Raw genomic sequence first — 21088 nt, 5'->3', positions numbered from 1 at the left:
TCTCTCCCAGAGGGCCATCTGCCCTTCTAAGCAGTGCACTATGAATAGATAAATGAATCGACAGTTTTTCCTTATTTTGTTCAAGTAATATCTTTTTCCTGTTATGTACTTTATTTGTCTGTGATGGGCTGATTTTACGGTTTGATCTGGAGAGTTTTGCAGACATCTGATTGTTGTCTCTAGGTACCACTAGTGTTCCCTGAACTTTTTTTTTGTAATTCTGCATAATTACACACTCATGAAATAGTGTGTTTATTAAAGACTCTAATGAGGTTTTTACCTTTTTTACTTAATATGAATAGTCTCTCTTTTTTTTTTAAAGAGAGAGAGAGAATTTTTTAATATTTATTTTTCAGTTTTCGGAGGACACAACACCTTTATTTTATTTTTATGTGGTGCTGAGGATCGAACCCAGAGCCCTGCGCATGCCAGGCGAGCGCATTACCACTTGAGCCACATCCCCAGCCCAATATGAATAGTCTCTTATCTGTCTCATCCTTAAATTAGACAAACCTGGAGCTTGCCTATTCTGCGATGTTCCACACAAGTAAGGTATCACTTCCATTTTACTTTTGCCTGTGTTCAGATAACTGATCTGGACCTCCCTGACCTAAAACCAAGCAGGAACAGCCTGACTGTCTTGCACATAAAGAGATATACCATGCACCCTACTTTCCCCCCTTCAGCTTGATCTATGACTATCTTTACTGAATTTTCAGTGTCTTGTCCACGGAGATAAACAAACTGTTGCTTCGTTTCCATCCTCTCTTTCCTTTATTGCTGACCGACACCTTTTATTGTGCCATATTGTTTATGAGGCCCCTTTTCTTACAAGCAAAGAAAAAGCTACAACAGTCTTTTGCGATCGTGACTTGGGATCTGCACAAACTGGACGTGGCAGTATCTCCCTTCAGTTTCTAGACCAGATGACTGGCACTGTTTAGTTGGAAGACAGACAGACCACAGCCTTTGATGGGACCACATTCTACAAATAAATAGGCAGCCAAGTTCTGAAATAGAACTATGATCTCAGACTGGACTTTGATCCAGTCAGCATCTGTAGAAAAATCAGCATACATAAATTGTCACTTTGGTATTGTATGGCACATTCCTGTTTGTTCTCATAAAACCTTTTGTGAAAAAGGAGGTTGGGTTGTTTTCATCTTACAAAATCCTTAAGGAGCAAACTGGATCCATCTGGTCCAGAAAGAGGAAGTTGGAAAGTCAGACATACACTGAATTTCAGTTCATGTTCTACCAACTGTAAGCTAAGGATGTAGCCTGGCAGGGGGCATCTAACTTTTCCCTTGACCCTCAGCCTGCAGCACAATCGGAGGTAAGACTCCATCTGGCCTGAGCTGCTGCTGGGAAGTGCCCTGTGACTCAATCAATAAGAAGTGGGAAGAAAAGTCCTGCACCAGCCCAATCTTTCCTCTCTCCTTTCATGTATCTTGTGATGGATACTCTTGACAATGGGCTGGTTGTCTGTACTAACTGCATGGATACTACTTTTTTTTTAAGCTCCTATTTTTACCAGAAGGCAAAGCAAGAATTTTTTCTTTGTTTCACATTCTTAGTGTTGGTGGCTTTCAAATCTTGGAAGGTTCTGGAATTGTTTATATTCATCATGTGTTATGTTTTGGATGAGTGTCCCCCAAGGTACATGTTAAAGGCTTAGTACCCAGGATCGTGCTATTAGATGGTGGTGGAACCTTTGAGAGATGGGGTCTAGTAGAAGGTCTCAGGTTGCTGAGGGCATGCTTTGGAGGAGGATTTTGGGATTTCTCTGTCTCTCTTTCTGCTTCCTGAATCATGATATGAACAGTTTGCTCTGTCAATGGTATCTGGAGCTCTCGCCAGAGGCTCAAAGCAATGGTATGGTCCAGTCTTGGACTAGAACCTCTAGAAACCATGAGCTAAACAAACCTTTTAGCTTTACAAATTAATCATTGCAGGTGTTTCATTGTAGTAATGAAAAGCTAATATAGCACGACTAATACACAAGCTGAGTTTGACACTATCCTTTCTGTATTCTCAAAGTAAGTGACCTCTTGGAGTTTGTAGTGGGGTTTGGAGTAGAATGGGGAAGAATCTTGCTTTGGTAAATCTTTCTGTGATATTATCTACCTGTTTTAGATTTCAAAGAGAAAGGAGAAGGGAGGAGGGAAAGGAAAGGGGAAAATTGGGGAATGATATTATCCAAAATACATTGTTATATTGTTTGCATGTATGAATATGTAACACTGGATCCCACCATTATGCATACCTGTAATTTACCAATAAATTTAAAACCTTAAAAAAAAGAGGAAGGAGAAGGTGGTTTCAAAGCATGCTCTTGGTCATTGTGGCTTCTATTACTAAAGACTGGATTTTTCTGTTCTGGAATTTGAACAGTGTCTGCCACATCCTGTGGGCTTAATCAACCTTTGCTGAATAAGTGAATTAACCTTTGTATTCTAATACAAATCAGTATTTTGGTTCATACTGAGTTAAAATTATCATATTACTTTTACTCAGCAAAGTTCCTGCAAGTGTTAACAAACAAATAAAATGAAGGAAAGTTGTTGGTAGATTTCTAAGGGAAATATGGTCATCATGACTATTTAGTTTTAGGCTATATTAGATGACAACAACGTGTATCTATTTTTTTGTTGTTTTAAAAAGAGTTGGCTTTTTATAGTGAAATTAATCAAACTTGTTTATTAGTAGGGCTTGTCTTTCAGATCAATTAAAGAGTGTAAGTAAAGTTATTTTGGATCCTATATTTAGGATGTAGACTTCTTCAGTTTTCTAATCTACTCTGATAAAATGCAATTTAGTTTTTAAAACTTTAATTATAATCTAAGGATGAAAGTAAAAGGTGATTTTTTCACACCTTAAGTATTCATACACACGTACAATACATAGTTATTATTCAGGAATCAGTGCTTAAAAACATTACAATATGCTTTTGAGTAAACAGGGATGAGAGTAGTTAGATAACAGTATAAACCAATTTTTATGAGCAGAGATGATAATTAGAAAACCAGGATGAAATGAATGTGATTAAAAATATATAAACACACAAAAAGTTCCATTCCAAGGGCAATAAAGGGAAATTAAAACAATTTTTCTACCTAATGAAATATCAGTAAACAACAAATATTAAAATAATTTAAAAATCACATTAGCTGAATATTGGGGTATATAAAGTGAGCAATGGTGTACAGTCACCTATTTCTAGCAAGAATATGATACGGTCTAAAATTTTTGAAAATATCATCGTAATATTTGGTTACAAAACATAGACTAAATCCACAGATCATTTCTTCCTGAAGTTTGTCTAAAATGACAGTAAGTTTAGAAACCACCATGTTGTGGAGGACAAGAGAAACAATATCCCAAACTGGAAGCTGGAAAGTGAATGTATGGGAGGTAACGAATTCAAGATTCAATAAATCCTGGAGCTGTGGTGGGGGGGGTGCGAGGGGAGAAGTCAGGAAGAAGCAAGTTGATTCTCATTGCATGACCCCAGAGAGGATCAGAAGTGGAAGGTACTAGGAACCTGCATGGAGCAGGTGGTGCTGACACGAGGGGTTTAGTTGAAAATCTACCAAGAAACAACTGGATTGCTCTTGCATTCATGCACCTTCCTCAACCCCTATCATCCCTCCAGTGCTGTAGCAGAAGACTTATTCTAGGGAGGCTTATTTCCTAGAGAACTGAAGCAGGGACTATGGGCTCCAGACCTTCAGCTATACCTAAGGGGGAAAGATAAAAATAGGTGCATAAGATTGTATCTGCATAGTGAGATGCTTGAGCCTCCCGCCCCCTCACAACACCACACACCTTCCATCCACTCTATCAACTCTTAGAACACCCAAAACGAGGTTGGTATTTCCTAGACAGAATGTTGTTGGAGGAATCAATTCTACATAGAGGAAAGACCTTCCCCAGAGAAAACAACTAGTGATGCGTACAGCAGAGATCCATCAGAGCAGTTGAAAAGCTCCTGCCAATCACCTGGCAGAAAGACCATGAGAGGACAATTGCGGACCATGAACAGCAAGCTTCAGATTTTCTTTTTTAAAAAACAGGCATTATTTCTAAAAGCAGTTTTAGTCCCAGAGCAAAATTGAGCAGAAGGTACAGAGATTTCCTCGATATTCTCATCCCTACACACGCATAGCCTTCTCCATTACCAACATCCCCCACTAGAGTGTGACTTTGTGACAACTGATAAACCTATAAGGGCACAGGATTATCCCCCAAAGTCCATAGTTCACATTAGGATACACTCGTGGTGGTGTTCATTCTGTGGGTTTTAACAAGTGTATGAGGACGTGTATTCACTATTATGGTGTCACACAGAACAGGTTCACTGTCCTCAAAGTCTATTGACAGGGAAAAGTGTCCTGTTTATTCATCCCTTTCTGACTCCTCAGAACCACTGATCTCTTTAATGTCCCCATAGTCTTACCCTTTTCCTGGATGTCATATGGCTGCATGTACTTTTGTAGCTTTTTCAGATTGGCATCTTTCACTCAGTAATGTGCACTTAAGGTTCCTCCATATCTGGTTTATGTAAAAAAAATTTAATTTTTTTTCATTTTTCTTTCTTTGTTGAAATGTTTAAATGATTAGGCAATGCAGGTAGCAATCTGTTTTACAGCCAAAGTGGAATACCTTTACTACAGCTTATGAAACTATTCTATTTGCTTTTTTTCCTTTTGTAATATATTTTTAAGAACAGAATATATAGCACCCAACTATTCTACTATGGTTTATTATAATGGGGATGAGAATAGAATTATCTTATAGGAGTGTGACACCAGATCTTCTTTTTAGTACCTCAGTCTGCAATGTGAAAGCATAATTGAGGATCCACAGATAGAACCCCTATAAAAAACAGGAGGAAAAAGGAACTTTTGACAAAAAGGACATCTAGGAAGTATAAGAATGTGTAAAGAGCAAAATTCCAAAGTTAATATAATTTTGTACTAGAGAATTTAAGTTAAAGGTGATAAAAAAGGGTGCTATATATGAAACACGTGGAGATGGAACCAAGAATTTTTTTCATTTATAAGCATTAAAACTACTTGATTTTGAAGTTATATATAATTGATATTTATTGCATAGATAGTTAAATTATAAAAATGCAGTGCTTCATCCATAATCATTCTCCCTGAGGAGTTTATTAAAACTTTTTGTGGGGGAAGATTTTTTTCCTATTCTCAGTCATCTTTCTTTGACTAGGATCAGTTCTAACTCTGAGTTCAAAAGTGAATTCAGGAGTCAAATGGTGGGCTTAAGTCAGTCAACAATAAATGAGTCAACAAAAAAAAAAATCAACATATAAGTCAGTCCGCAAGTTGTGGGTTTAAGTCAGTCAACAATAAATGACTATTTGCTATGGTTTAAACAAGTGTCTCCCTAAGGTCCACATGTAAAGACTTGGTCCACAAGCTGGCAGTGTTGAAGGTACCATGGACCTTTGATAGGTGGGACCTTAGGTGTTCTTTTGGTTATTGGGTATTTGCTTTTGGAGGGCCTGTGGGACCCTAGTCTCCTCCTCTTTCTGCTTCCTGGCTTGTGATGTGGACACTTTCTCTAACATGCCCTACCATGATATACTTCCTTTACCAGAGGCCCAGACCTGTGGGGCTGCCTAATCTTGAATTAGAACCTCCAGATGAAGAGCCAGATGAAACCTGTCTTTACTTCATCAGTGTCAAGCATTTCATTATGCTGATCTAAAGTTGACAACCCTTGCAACTAGCTTGAGGTGGATCACTGGATAAATGAAGTAAGAAAGAAGCAAGGAGATGTTCACTGTAGCATCTAGAAAAGTCTTATCTGTGGTGTCTACTAGAAAAGAGGTTCTTTTCTTTTGCATAGATGATACTGAGTGTTATGGTTTGGATGTGATGGGTTCCCAAAATCTCACTTGTGAGACAATGCAAGAAGGTTTAGAGGAGACTGGATTGAGTTATGAGAGCCTTAAACCAATCAGTAAATGAATCCCCTGATGGATTAATTGGGTGGTAAATGTAGGCAGGTAGGGTGTAGCTGGAGGAGGTAGGCCACTGGGACCTGCCTTTGGGGTATATATTCTATCTGTGGCAAGTGGAGTCTTTCTCTCTGCTTCCTGATCATCATGTGAACTGCTTCTCTTCTCCACACTCTTCCACCACCATGATCTACCTCATCTCGAGTCCTGAGGAAGGGAGCTGGCTATCTATTGACTGACTGAGACCTCTGAAACTGGGAGCCCCCATCTAAACTTTTCCTCATCTAAAATTGTTCTTGTCAAGTCTTTCTGTCACAGCTGCGAAAAAGCTGACAAAACAGTGAGGCTAAGATCTGAAACTTATACAACAATTTTGCTAACACTAAGGAAATTTGCGATAGGATGGAAAAATTGTTGCATAACTCATACGACTAGTATTTGAACCACTAGATCAGATGTTCTCTGATTACCTCTGTTTCCTGAGTCAAGAGATTCATTTTATTGTTTCAATAATAAGTGGTCTCTAGTCTCAGTATATTAATTGTCTATTGTTCTACAACAAATTATTACAAAACTTGGCAGTTTAAAACAACAATAGAAGAAAAATGGCTAAGAAAATTAAGGCATAGACAATTGGTCTTTATAATACACCCATTGAAAATTAATAGTTATAAGGCACTCACGGAGTTTTGACAACAATTCATAAATTCTGATATTCAAGAAACACAATTTTCATTATCATCCCGTAATTCTATTTCTACTTTGTGCTCTCTCTCTCTCTCTTTTCTCCTACTGGGAACAAAGTAATCAATTTGAGATCCTTCTTACACTTTTGTGTCTAGGGTTCACATGGCTTGAATGAGGCTTGAGCTTTGCGGGCATTTGGTCCTTAACCTCTCCATATCAGCAGTTCCTCATCAGGTTGCCGGCTGCCAAGTCACAAATGGGTTGCTGCTGAATTCCCTTCATTCCCATTTTCAAATACTATTAAATCTGATGACTGATGCTCACAACCATTTTTTTTTAAATTTTAGTTGTAGATGGACACAATACTTTTATTTTGTTTATTTATTTTTATATGGTGCAGAGGATTGAACCCAGTGACTTACCCGTGCTAGGTGAGTACCCTACCACTGAGCCACAATCCCGGCCCAATCACAACCATTTCGATTCAATGAGAATTGTTCTGTTTCTTCCATCCTTAACAATGTGCAGGAAACTGAGAGATGCAATACCTCCCTGCCCAGCACCATCCTACCTGGATCCTCCATGACTGGATTTTCTGGAGTTCCTGCCTCCTAACCCAGGCCCTAAACAAAAGATGAGGACCTCTTTGCTCTTGGTGTCTCCAGACTTAGGTGATAGTTGTGCCATCTCTCTGGGCTTCATGAACCATTCTGAAGACTCACTTGTGATTTTGGCCTTATCACTTCTTTTCAAGAGATGCCGTCGCATCTTTTCCCTGAGGCTTGAGAACTGAACAACTGACCTGCCTGAAAAGAGAATGGTCATAAATATTGTCCTGTTACATTTAGCAAAGTAAACATTTTTAAAAGAGTGTTGGATGGAGATGAAACAGGAGATGAAAGCCATGTTAGGATCCTGAGGAGAGCTGAATTTTCATCTCTCTCAATAAGGTTGTTTCATCTTCTCCATTGCCTTGACTCTTTCACTCCAAAATGTTCTTGCCATGTAGCATCCAGTGTGTTTCTAAAAGAAAAGTAAGAAGCTGAGTACCAAAGGACATGAGCTTAGTTCCTGTTAGCTGTGGGCTGCAAGGCAAGAGTCTCTTCTCTTCCTATGCATCTGGAGAAAAGATGGCGGGTCTGGTGGGGGGATGTGGAAGGGGTTCTCCTTGGGGTATGTTTGGAGGATAGTGAGTATTGTTTTCTCTCTCCAAGGCTTCCCACACACTTTGCCCAGTTCTTCCTCTTTTCCTCCTTGTCTCTGCCCTTCTTATTCTCCTTCTCTTTTTCTCTAATTCTCCATCTCCCCCACCCTTTAAAAAAAAAATCCTTTAAACCAAGAGAGAGAGAAGAAGTGACCTGTTTATATTTCTCCTTGCCTACTCCAAATGTCTGTGAAGTCTCTGTGAACATGATCCACCTATGGAGTTCCATCTAAAATTAAAGAAAAAAATTAAAAATTGGCTCAGAATTAGAAAGCAGAGAATTGAGAATTTATCTGCTGCAGATTCTGACTTAGAATTGCTGAGTATTTCTACTTTCTGGGTTTTTTTTCCTAGACAGAAGTTTATGATAATAGCTCCTATATACATGATTTACTTTATGTATAACAAGGTTGGAAGTGACCACTTTTATCAGCCCCTTGATTCCTTTAAGAGGGGAGGAGGGTTTTTTGATATCAAAATGCCTCAAAAGGTTAACACCCTCTGGAGAGATAGTGGAGCCTCAGCAAGGGACCAATTCCTAGAGGTGGTCTCTCCTCTATTACCCAGGAGAGCAGTTATTTACACCTTGCTTGGTTTTAATTGATCCTTCTTTGTTGCAAGTTGTGCTCTCAAATCCTTTCTTAGATGTGGTGGAGAAAGTTCATAAGCACTTAAGGCCCTCTTCTTCCATGACTATATCATTTCTGAAGGAGTTTGGGTGAGTCATCGCTAACTATAAACTATGGGCTCAACTCAGCAAACTGGCAAAATGAGATGCTCTCAGAACCTGGGAGGTAAAATATCTGTTGGCCATTTCTCAATACCTGGGAACACCATGAAGTAAAAGGAGGTGGATCACAGGAGAAATCCTCAAAACTCTTGGGTGAGTCCCTTAGAGATTCTACAATAAGGAATGTCAGGGACCTAGGATCAGGTGGAATTTCACAAATTTACAAATAGCTCAGTTATATTGTCCTTCAAGTCCAAGTTTCATTAGGGAGCCTCCTTCTGTCTGAAAAGCATATCTGTGGAAGGATGAGCTGAATAGGTAGGTGGTATCAATACACTAGCACACAAGGAGTGGACATGAGATAGTGTGGGCTGGAAAACCTTGGACTCATTTAAAATGAGAGAACACAGAACCAGAAGACTCATGGGTTGTTTGTGAGGGGCTTATCCTTCCTGACCTGTTCCATTTAAGAAGTTAAATGTGCACTATCTATGGAAGACTCTATGGAGGGTATTGTTCTTGAATCAAGTGGATCCATTGCAGCTTGGATGAATGCGTTAGGTTCTAGTAGTGTAGTATGCCTCTTGCTTTGGCACATGACAGTGCTTACAGATAACTGTAATGTACTGTATATTTCAAAAGGCCAGAAGAAACAAGATGAGTTCACATCATAAATGATAATTGTTTGAGGAGATAAATATGTTTAACCTGATTTAAATGCTGTATAATGCATATGTATATTGAAACATTACATTGTGCAGTATCAGCATGTAACATTTTAATGTTTTATGTACTGATTAAAAACAACTTTAAAAAAACTCATGGCTAACAATGAGGGACCTTCCTTCTTTCCTTTCTTTCTTGAGATGACATCTTTCTGTGTTGCCCAAGCCGTTCTCAGACTCTCTCAAGTGCTGGGACTACAGGTGTGCACCACCTTGCCTGGCTATGAGGGACTGTTAAACTATTAAAATGCTGACTGGGATTAGAAGATACAAAAATAAATGTTAATATGTGGCCTTTTGAGACTAATCCTGCTCTTCTAATTTCTGATAGATAAAGTTCTTCAGATTTTGTTTCTTGGCCATGTTTGGTTCAAAGTTGTTGAACTGTTTCAAAATCCACTAAGTAAATACTAGGAAGGGCTGCTGACAAAATATCATAAAGAAAATGAGCATTTCAAAGTGGCTACTTTTTCATATTATCTTTCAACTTCTTTTGTTTATTATTTGCTAAGCAAGGTCAAATGAAGGGTGGATGGGAGGACAAGTGTATTATACTATGAACACTATGGGAAAACGCTCAAGGAAGACAGCCAAGATAAACTTTATCCACACCAGAAGAAGAAAGCCGAGACCTCCTTCATAAATAAGAGGCAAGCTTTAATTAAAATGGCAAGGTTTAATCTAGAATAGCTGGGAAAAACACTGTGGCAATTACAAGGTCCCTCTAAATTAACAGCACATAGCTAGCTGGTTTGACGCATTTCTTGGTGTAGAATTTGCCATGATAATTTTCTCTCTCAGACATCCATGGGCACGAAGTTTGTAGTGGTTCCCATCTGGAAGCTGAGACTTCCCTGCTTCTTAGTTACACCAGCAGATTGTTGCAAAAAATTTTAATACCTGATCATCTCTTCTTCCTCAAAAGAGAAACATTATCTTCCAGTTTATCTCACTTCCTTAATGCTTTTCTGTTCATTTTCTGGGAGTATCTATGTAAAGAGGCGAGGTGATGATGTTATTGATAGCATGCTCAATCCCACCGACATTGCCTTGTCTGTTTGTACAGGAATGTCTCTGAAATAGGTTGCCATCCTGGACACCTGTTGTGAGGAATTCCTCCAAGAGTACAGTTTTCTGTAGCCTCTAACTTCCTGTCTATGTCCAGCCGGCGGTGAACCACAGGAGTCTGGCTCTTTCATGCCACACATCATCCTCTGTTAGTATTATGCCTCTGTGCTGGGCTATTGGCTTTGTTTGAGAGGCTTTGCTTTATCCAAATCATCAAGCTCTGCAGGCTGTGCTTGTTAAAAATAAGATCACTGCAGGAATTAATTTTACTGAGGTAGTGGAAGGCAGTCCTTTAAAATGTGCCGAAGTCTGGCTGGGCACAATTCAGGAGCCACTTGTCAAAAGAAACAGAACTTTATTTTTAGAACCACACGCCAAACAAAACAGCTCCTCAGGAAAAACCTTCAGAGCCCAACTGCCACCACCGGCTTCTCACAAGCCTCTCTCTCCTCCCCCACTCCTCCTGCTCTTGAGGCCGATTGACTGGGTCGCGTGGGCGGAGCCAAAAAAGTCCCCCAATGAGCAGCTCCCCGTGGTCTGAAAGGGAGGGAAACAGCCCAATGAGCATCACCGCAGAGGAGCCAATCAGTTGGCAGCTAGAGGTTGCTGGGGCCGCTGTGAGCCAATCATCAGCTGGCAGCTGGAAGTTTGCTGGCAGCTGAAAGTTTGCTGGCAGTTGGAAGTTTGCTGGGGCCCCTTTGGCTGTGGCTCTCAACAAAAATGTGGTTTTGGAACTAAGCCTGGATTTGATCTGTAGGATGACCTGGGTTCGTGGGTTGGGTGACCCTAGGCTACTTATTTCTTTGGCTCACAATCACCTTATCTATAAAATGAGGATAATAAGAGTATATTTTTCACAGGGATGTTGGACAAATTAAATGAGAGAAACTGTAAAAGGATTCAGAATATCACCTAGATAGAGTGTGTGTACTCAATAAATGTTAGTTATCTAATACTATGCCTTGAGTTTAATCATATGAGTAGGAAAATATAAAAGAAAATCAAAGAGCTTGAGGTTTTGAGAAAAATTGGCCAGTGATAAGCTGAAATAATTACCAAATCTTATAAGAAAATGTTTGTAGATATATTTCTGGGATTAGATTTCATATTCATGGAAACTACTAAGCATACTCGGTGACACTAAAACAGGGACTCCCACAGGGTGAAACCTCAGGGGATAAAATAGGAACAAACCTACCCCACAAAAAGAGACAGTGAAACACACGATTCTTGGTTTGGGGGACAGAGACAAAGATTAAGAGTCCCCAATAAATAGGTGGAAGTGGGGAACATGACGCTAAGTGAAATAAGCCAGACTCAGAAAGTCAATGGTCAAATGTTTTCTTTCATATGTGGAAGCTAGAGAGAAATAAGGAAATAAAAAGGGAGATGGATCTGATGAAAATAGAAAGGAGACCAGTGGAGTAGAGCAAAGGGATTGAAGAGAATGGAGGGGGAATGGGAAAAGAGAGGAACTGTGGAATGAAATTGACCAAAGTATATAATGCGCACATATGAATATATTATGGTATATTCTCCTTCATGTATATATATTTTAAAAACCAATAAATAAGCAGAAGGAAGACCGGTAGAGTAGAAGAAGGGGTACAGGGAAGAAAAAGTGGAATTATTGGGTATTTAAATAGAACAAATTATAGTCCATACATGTATGAATATATCAAAATGAACCCCACTATTACGAAAAATGCACTAAATTGTTTTTGGAGTTCCTAAAAATTATTAACCTCAAACATCTATTTATTTAGTTACGCATCTTAAATCTTAGTGTGGTCCTGAAAAAAAAATAAGTAAAATTTTTTGTTTAAAGGTATTTTGGGTTAGTATTGCCCCCAAGGTACCTAACAGAAGTAAAATGAATCGTTCCTGGAGGAGCCCACATTAGACCCAAGCCTCAGCAAATCCTGTGGATGGACTGCACATGAACTTCTGATAAAAATTCACTCAATACACAATAGGGCACCTTGAACAGGAATCAGCAATAACAGTAAACTGTATAATGAGGCTCACATAACCAGTTAAATATGTTTAAAGAAAGAATGTTATTGAAAGTACAGTGAAAGAACAAGAGAAAATAAAAACTGACTCCTTGGGAGAAAAACAGAATGGAACCTCTAAAAGAGAAAGCAAAATGTTATGATTGGAATCTGAAACTCATGCCTGAGTTTAACAGCTAATTAACAGGATTTGTGATAGAAGGATTTGAATAGAAGAGAAAGATACAAAAACGAAACAGAACACAGTTGAGACGTTTGTCGTTAATGTTTTGGTGATGTCAAGGATAGGGCAAGAAGATCCAGTGAACATTTAATTGAGATTCCAGAGAGATATAATGAAAATATAGAGGCAATTTCAGAACACTAATACCATGCTTAGTAAATAGGTACCCAGGCCTAAGGTCACCATATCAGATGAGTGGAAATTAGAAACAGTTGTGCATATATTTATAATTATAAGGAAATCTCTCTAGATTATAGCTGCTCAATAAGTCATTTTTTTATCATAACCATTGATGATGATGATGATGATGATGATGAAAAATATAATGAATATAATTTTCTACCCTTTCCCCATAATATTCTCTTCCATTTAGTCTCACCATGGACAGTACCACCTCTAAGATTGGGATGGTAAATATATGGCCTATCTGCTATCGTTCTCCCCTTCCATACTAATGGCAAAGACCTTGACTTTCTTTTCCAATTAATCACCTTATTCCTTCAGAATTCTTCTCAAAATGATGCAATAAGAAGCAATGATCCATCTGACTTTGGGAAAAAAATACTTTGATTTTACTGAGTATATCTTTATGCTTCAATGGAGGTTTTCTCTTTTTATCCATTTTTGAAACAAGGATAATGGAAAATGTTGGGGAGAAGGAAAGCATTTTAGATGACTAATGTTGACAAATATTTATAGTTCATAGTCTATTCCATTCACATAACTTTTCTCAAGGGAAATATCCAAGACTTTTACTTCTACACGTAGATACAACTCCTACAATATTTGATAGGTATTTTCTGCCTTTCAAGGCTTCCTGTGATTTTCTAACTTGAGTTCATCTGAATGGAAATGTGTTCACTTGGGGCTAATAGTTATCTAGACATTATGATAGTCATAACATCCAAAAGCATATACTGTCACATGCAAAAGCATTCTTTTAGTTCATTAGCATTTGGTTGGAAGAATTAGCACTTTGCCTTCCCTAGACTGGCTCCAATGTGAACAAGAGAGAGAAGAGAACTCCCCCAAATCTTGCCTCAGTCTCCTAACCCTCATTTAATTCCCCAAGCATCCCAGCCTCTATAAAACTTCAAGTCATGAGCTTTTGTAGGAGAAGTTTATAATCTGGAAATGAATAGTTTGTGGGTAACTGAGAATCCAATAAAACTGTATACAAAAGTGGTAAGTGGTTGCAATCTGCTGAGTCAACATTCCCAAAAGGTTTTGAAAAGATTTTGAAGGTCTCACTGACACCCAAAATGATCAAGAGTTATTATCCTAGATAATTTAATTCATAAGTGTCTCTGACTTGAGAAAAGAAAACAATGCTCCCACAAAAAAGAAGGGGGCGCAATGGCTTTTCACACCTTTCCTTATCAAGAGCCTTCCTAGGGCCATTAAGTTGGTTCCATCATATCCATCTCCAAGGGGCTTTGTGGTAGGTCACTTTCCATCATCATGGTACCTTACTCTTAAATTGCTCCAAACTTTGTGAAAGTGGAAAGGCAGTTTACAATGGTCAGTACTTTTTGATTACAGAATAATTCAATGTCAATTTTCAATACATGTTAAAGGGCACCTAGTCCAGTATCTTCATTTTACATATGAGGCCTACCTTGATTCAGGTTCTCTCAAGCACTGAGTCAATAGCAGGGCCATACCTGAGTAGAATCACCCTATTTTGCCATACAAAGAAATAACAGCATTTTCCCCAGTTTGTTCCATCTCAAGAGTCTGATACATTTGTAAAACCTGACATAGTAAAACAAGAAATCAAGATGTATTGGAATATATCATGCTGATGATGTCCTTTTAATGTTTTCTTTTGTACCCCAAAGAATGATAGTACTTATCCAAGAGAATTTTTCAGTTAGAATTAGTGATTAGAAGACTCCAACAAACTCAACAATAAGGATCCAAGGGCATATATTTATCCAGCTGCATGACTTGAAAAAGAATGAAGTCTTCCTTTTTCTGTTTTGGGAGTCAAACAATTTCCTTCTTTCCCCTTTTTCTCCACAGATGACACCAAGCAGATACATGGAAGGGGATGGAAACCATACCTTTGTGGCCGTGTTTGTCCTCCTGGGACTCTCAGATGATAAAGATCTGCAGCTCATCCTCTTTCCAGTCTTCCTGGGAATCTACCTTGTGACTCTGATCTGGAACCTGGGTCTTCTCATCCTCCTCAGGATGGACTTCCACCTGCAACACCCATGTATTATTTTCTCAGTTTCTTGTCCTTCGTAGACATCTGCTATTCTTCCTCCATTGTCCGGAGGATGCTTTCAGACTTCTTAAAAGATGTGAAAACAATTTCTCTCCTGGCCTGTGCCACTCAGTACTTTCTCATGGCCTGGATGGCTATGGCTGAGTGCTGACTCCTGGCCGCCATGGCCTAGGACAGATATGTCGCCATTGGTGGCCCTTTGTAGTACTCAGCCATCATGGTCCCAGGCCTGTGTCAGAAAAGGGTTGCTAGGGCCTGTGGCAGTGGTTTCCTTAGCAGCTTAGTTCAAACATCTCCTTGCTTTCGTCTCTACTGCTGTGGGCCAAATATTATTCAACATTCTTCTGTGACATTCCTCGGATGACTCTCTTGTTTTGCTCTGATCCTTTCAACAGCCAACTGATTCTTTTTCTGGCAGTTGTTTTTGTAGGTTTGGTTCTTTCCTTCTCATCCTGTGGTCCTGTGGCTTCATTGCAGCCTCCATCCTGGAAATATCCTCATTCAAAGGCTGTGCCAAGGCCCTCAATACCTGTGCCTCCCACCTGGCAACGGTGACGCTCTTCCATGGCACAGCCCTCTCTGTGTACACGCACCACAGCTCTAGCCACACCACAAAGCAGGACAAGGTGCTGTCAGTCTTCAGTGTCATCCTCATCCCCATGTTGAACCCTCTGGTCTACAGCCTGAGGAACAAGGAGATCCAAGAGGGCCCCATGAGGGTGATAAAGAAAGTAGCAAGAGTCACCGTGGGCAGGTATGATGGTCCCTAAAAGGAAGACAGAAGTAAAAAAAATGATTGAGCCCCTTTGTAGGTCATAGGTATAGCTAGGTGGAGACAAGAAGTGACAGCCTGGCATTTTTAATGCCAAATGTCATTGTGATTGTCTCCAAATACCCTTTGGAGGCAGTGTCACTGACATTGAACACAGTTTTAAAAGTCAGTATCCTCCATTAGCTCAAGGATTCTTTCAGACTTCTTAAATCAGCAGGAAAAAGAAAGATTTTTCTCATTGCCTGTGCATTGAATTCTTTGATTAGAAACAGGGAACATAAAACCCCAAATGTGATTACATTTTAGAGAACAGATTATGTTTGAGAGATACTACGTGTGGAGAGATGACAAGAAGACAGGAGGCCACCGACACTGTTCTTTTCTTTTTAGACCATTCTCTTCTTCTTTGCTTTTATTTCTTTTTTTAAAAAAAATTATTTATTTTTTACATACATGACAATAGTGGAATGTATTACACTCATTATTACCCATTTACAGCACAAGTATTTTTAACTCTGTGTATAAAGTATGTTCACGCCAAATTACGCCATTATATATGTACTCTTTTTTTGCATTACAATTTTTATACATATATATACCACAATTTTTCATATCTCTGTTTGTATATGAGGTATGTTGACACCGACTTCAAATCTTCTTACATATATTTTGCATAATGATGACCATCACATTCCCTCATCCTTGTTATTCCTCTTCCCTCTCCTCTTCCACCCCTCCCACCCCTCTTGCCTATCTAGAAATAATCTTCCTCCCATACTCTCCCTCCCTAACCCCACTTTGATTTTTAATTGTTAATAATTTTTTTATATAATAATTAAATAAAATAATATATGGTGTAAAATAACTATGTACAAATTAAAAATACATTGAAAATGAATATTTTGTAACTTTAATCTCAAAGACACGGAGAATGAATGAGTGAGAGAGATACAAAGAGGCGAGGAGAGGGAGATGTAGTTGGGATGGGCAGTATTTGTCTGGGTTTCCTCAGTTCTTCAGAATATAGAAGGAAGTGAATTGTGAAAAGGGGTGGGAGAAAGAATGGAAGGCAGGGGACACTTTTAAGATCAAGTGTTGGGGAGGTTCCTAGAAATTAGAAGAAGCCAAGGTCAGCAGTTTTGGGTCATGCGTGGGCCTGAAGCATGCTCCATGGTAGGTTCCCAGAGACTGTGAAAGAATCTCAAAATTATTGTCATGGTTTGTTCAGGGGACAAAACCTGAGTCCTAGAGACTTGGCCAGCATTTCCTGAACCATAAATCTGAGCAGAGAGCAGAGACCCATCAGATTTGGGGATATCAGAGTTCACCAAGAGAATTCACAAAAGTGTAAAGAAATATTTCTTCAGGCCAGAGTTTATAGAGTGAATTTCATGCACATAACATTAGCTTTTATAAAACACTTTGCGCTCCATGTAGATACATCACATAGATTTGATTTTTTTTCTTAACTCACATGAGGCTGGTGAGTGAGAAGCTACCCCTATTTTATAGACAGAACTTTGGGGCATATAAAAATCCTGTGTGCTGTTGCCAAGATAGACAGTGAAACTCCACATCATGGGAAACTCCACAAGAATGGGATTCTTATCAGAATAAGTCATACTTCATGTATGTACAGGATGTCAAAATATGCTGAGAGACACAGCTGAGTCGGAATGGCCCCTGGCATTTTGCCAATAGTATTGATTGACAGGCGAGGCATTACTATTGGCCGCCGCTACTTTGCAGTTCTCATGCTACTTTGGAGTTCTCGTGGGGATTCCCGGAGAGTTCCCATTGGTTGGGGAAGTGCAGGAGGAGGGATTTCCAGAGGATATTTTCGGCTGCTGGTTCCTGGCATGGTGTTAGGGAGGAGTTCCTGGGAGCGTGTGTGGAGCATGTGGTGGAGTTCAGAAATAAAGTTTGTTCCTGCTTCAGTAGCTCGTGATTTGTGCCCAGCCAGACTGCAGCAAAAATACACTACTGTCATGCATATCTAAAAAGAACAAATAAAAAATAAAACAAAACGAAAGTGGGAACTTATGCAGAACATCTATATAAACCTACTAACTACCAGGAAATGTGAGCTCCTATCTCCACAATCCACCTTCCCTCAAAACCCTAGTGTTGGTATGAATAACCTTTAGCAGATATTGTGTAGTAATTTTCTTTTTGTGTCTGGCTTATTTCACTTATTGTAATGTCGCCTAGATCCATTCATATTACGGCAAATAACAGGATTGAATCCTTTTGAAAAACTGAATAATATTCTACTGTGTGTGTATTTATTTATCCATTTCTTTATCTATATATTCACTGATGGACACCAACATTGTTTCCACATCTTGCCTATTTGAATGATCTGCAATGAACATGGGAGTGACCATATCTTTATGAGGTTGTTATTTCATTTCCTAGTGTTTTCTATAATGAATGCACCAATCTACTTCCCCATGAATGGTCTAGGAAGTTTCAGTTTTTTTTTTAAATAATGTCATTACCAGATGTGAGGTGATCTCTCACAGTAGGTTTGATTTTCATTTTCATACTGATTAGTGATTTAGCTGTACCAACTTTGGGCAAATCTGTTAGTATCTCTGCCCTCAGATTCTCCACCTGGAAATTGAGATTTTTTTTTTTGATTAGCAAATCTATCTATCTCCTTTCCAGCTCAAATCACTCCAAGATTGGGAAAGAAAAGTTAGGAGCCTGAGATCATAAGAAGACGATGGGTAAGTAGGTATAGATCTAGTAGGGACATGGTGGCATGGGACATGGCGTCAGCAGGGAAAATCCTCCATGACAACCATGCCAAAGAGCAAGTACCTGCAGTGTTTTCTTCCCCAATTGGATTAACTCCTTTTACCTCTCTCTGCTTTCAATGGCACAGTTAAGAGCATCCCCAGTTGTGCCATCTCTCTTGCTATAAGGGGACAGGTAGTTCATGATCAAAAGCACCCATATAGGAGTGCAATATAACCAATTGGAAAACTCTTTGGAAGGGAAATAGGCAGTCTGGCAAGAACTTTTGGCAAGAATTGTCTTCTCGTGGGATCCTGGTCAAGGTCAGAAGGCAAAACATAGAACCGTGGATTCCTGGCATTTCATGTGGTTTTACAGTAGGACTCCTGTGAAATAGGTTTATGGAAATGAGGCTCTCCCCTTCTTCACCTCTCCCCTCTCCCTCACTTCTGCACCTGCACTTAGAGTTCTTTCTTGAGTTCTATTTCTGCTTACCCAGATTCTCTGCCCTTCAGTAAATAGAATGATCTCAACCATAAAATTTCAGGTGTTACTCTGGGGCAGGGGATGGGTGTTGCATTCTTAGGGATATGACCTTGAGCTCTATTACTCTTTGTGTTCCGCTACTCAATGTTAAGCATCATAACCTCTGCATATCTCAATAAATACATGTTAAATACATTAGTAAATGGTTTCTTTACCCATTGGCTTTGAAACTAAGAATTTCATTTTTATTTAATTTCCGTTATGCTTTTGTGAACTTAGAAATCTTTCTGCTTACTCTTAGAGTGATGCTATTACAATTTCTCAGATGTTTTATCCACTATGAGTTAACAAAAATATTTTGAAATTGTGAACTCTTACAACTCCCCCAAACATCGGTGCAATTAGTCATTTCAGTGAAAATAAATCAAAGTGTAGGTCCACCAGCTACATGAAATTCATCACTCTTATTGCACTCTGGTGACACTGACAGTTACAGTTAAGTGTATTCTGTGTAACCTCACCATTCCAAGAAAAGAGTGAAGAGATGTGAATTGTTTTTTTAATCCTTCATAACAAATTTTATCCTAATAACTTATCTTACTACATAAAAAAAATATTCTAAATACACTTACTTCCTTTAATTAACATTTTTCATGTGTTCGTCATCTCCCAAGACAATTGAGGGAAGAAAAATGGACTGATTCAAATATTGGTTGGAGGTCTCACCAGGTGGATATAGCTAATCAAGACCTTTCCAGTTCTGAGCTAGTAAAAACATGTTCTATCTGAGAAAGTGTGCCAGGTACAAAATCAGGTAAAGCCAGGAATATTCTTGAATGAGGAACAAAGTTAAGGTAAAGATGAAATGATGAAGGTTAAAGGGGACATTCATGCCAATGCTCTGGGTGCCTAGAGTAGGCACCTTCAAATCTGTGTTGCCTGGGATAGTGTCCTCAGATTCCCAGAATCACCAAAGATGACAGTGAGAGCTATCTGAAGTATTTCAGGTCTAATAGACTGTCCCTGGAAACTCTGTCAAATTGTGAAGACTAAGTTTGTCTTTTACTGCTCAGAAGTCAGGAATAAAAGTTGTGTCTTTAAATGGAAATCAAATTATAATTATTTCCAAAAACAAATCCTCAAGGGCAAAAGTCGAATCCACATGGTCCTTGGAGTGAAGAAAACTGGGAAACACAGATGAGCATGTTTTGATCTTTGGAAATTCCCCTGAAACTCAGTAAATTTCTATTTTTGATTAAACTCTCATTTATTAGTTTTACAAAATGGCAGGCTTTGTAGACAGCATTCTCTTATTTGGCTCTAGATGGTCCTTGTATTCCCATTTTATAGCAGAAAAAAACAGAAGGTGACAAAGTTCAAGGTCATTTCCTTTGGAATTGCCAAACTGTCATTCAGCCCCTATTTCTCACCCTAGAGTAATACCAAGAATGTGTTGAGCATATTTTTTTCACTAAGGTCTTTGAATATGGATAAAAAAGACTCAAGAAAGGGTCCTAAGTAAAAGGTATGAAAGTGAGAAGGAGGGAAGAGTTGAGCAATGGGAGATGTGGATTTAATAGATCCTTTCCACATGGCTTTTCTGGAAGAAACATTAAGACAGCATGGAATTTACCCTTTTCTCTGTCTCCTGAACCAGATCCAGGAAGACAAGACCCTTTAGTTCTTGCTAACAGCTGAAATTGCCTATTTCTTTAACATGATCATAGAATCTTCATTTTCTGTAAAAAACACAAAGAGTAATAGAGCTCAAGGTCATATCCCTAAGAATGCAACACCCATCCCCTGCCCCAGAGTAACACCTGAAATTTTATGGTTGAGATTATTCTATTTACTGAAGGGCAGAGAATCTGGGTAAGCAGAAATAGAACTCAAGAAAGAACTCTAAGTGCAGGTGCAGAAGTGAGGGAGAGGGGAGAGGTGAAGAAGGGGAGAGCCTCATTTCCATAAACCTATTTCACAGGAGTCCTACTGTAAAACCACATGAAATGCCAGGAATCCACGGTTCTATGTTTTGCCTTCTGACCTTGACCAGGATCCCACGAGAAGACAATTCTTGCCAAAAGTTCTTGCCAGACTGCCTATTTCCCTTCCAAAGAGTTTTCCAATTGGTTATATTGCACTCCTATATGGGTGCTTTTGATCATGAACTACCTGTCCCCTTATAGCAAGAGAGATGGCACAACTGGGGATGCT

General features: G+C 39.0%; 1 protein-coding gene and 1 pseudogene across 2 annotated transcripts in view; both read left to right on the top strand.

The window, feature by feature from the left end:
* LOC308641895 (olfactory receptor 5A2-like) overlaps window positions 1–21088 on the top strand; it is a gene marked incomplete at both ends in the record, with an annotated part of 114313 nt that overhangs the window by 2416 nt on the left and 90809 nt on the right.
* Window positions 14685–15644, top strand: LOC308635073 (olfactory receptor 5A1-like; annotated as a pseudogene). Its single transcript has one exon. The product of its transcript is annotated as an olfactory receptor 5A1-like (transcript).

The sequence above is a fragment of the Spermophilus citellus genome (assembly GCF_964194105.1).
Source record: "Spermophilus citellus genome assembly, chromosome: 2".
Classification (NCBI taxonomy): domain Eukaryota; kingdom Metazoa; phylum Chordata; class Mammalia; order Rodentia; family Sciuridae; genus Spermophilus; species Spermophilus citellus.
This window is presented reverse-complemented; position numbering and strand designations above follow the sequence as displayed.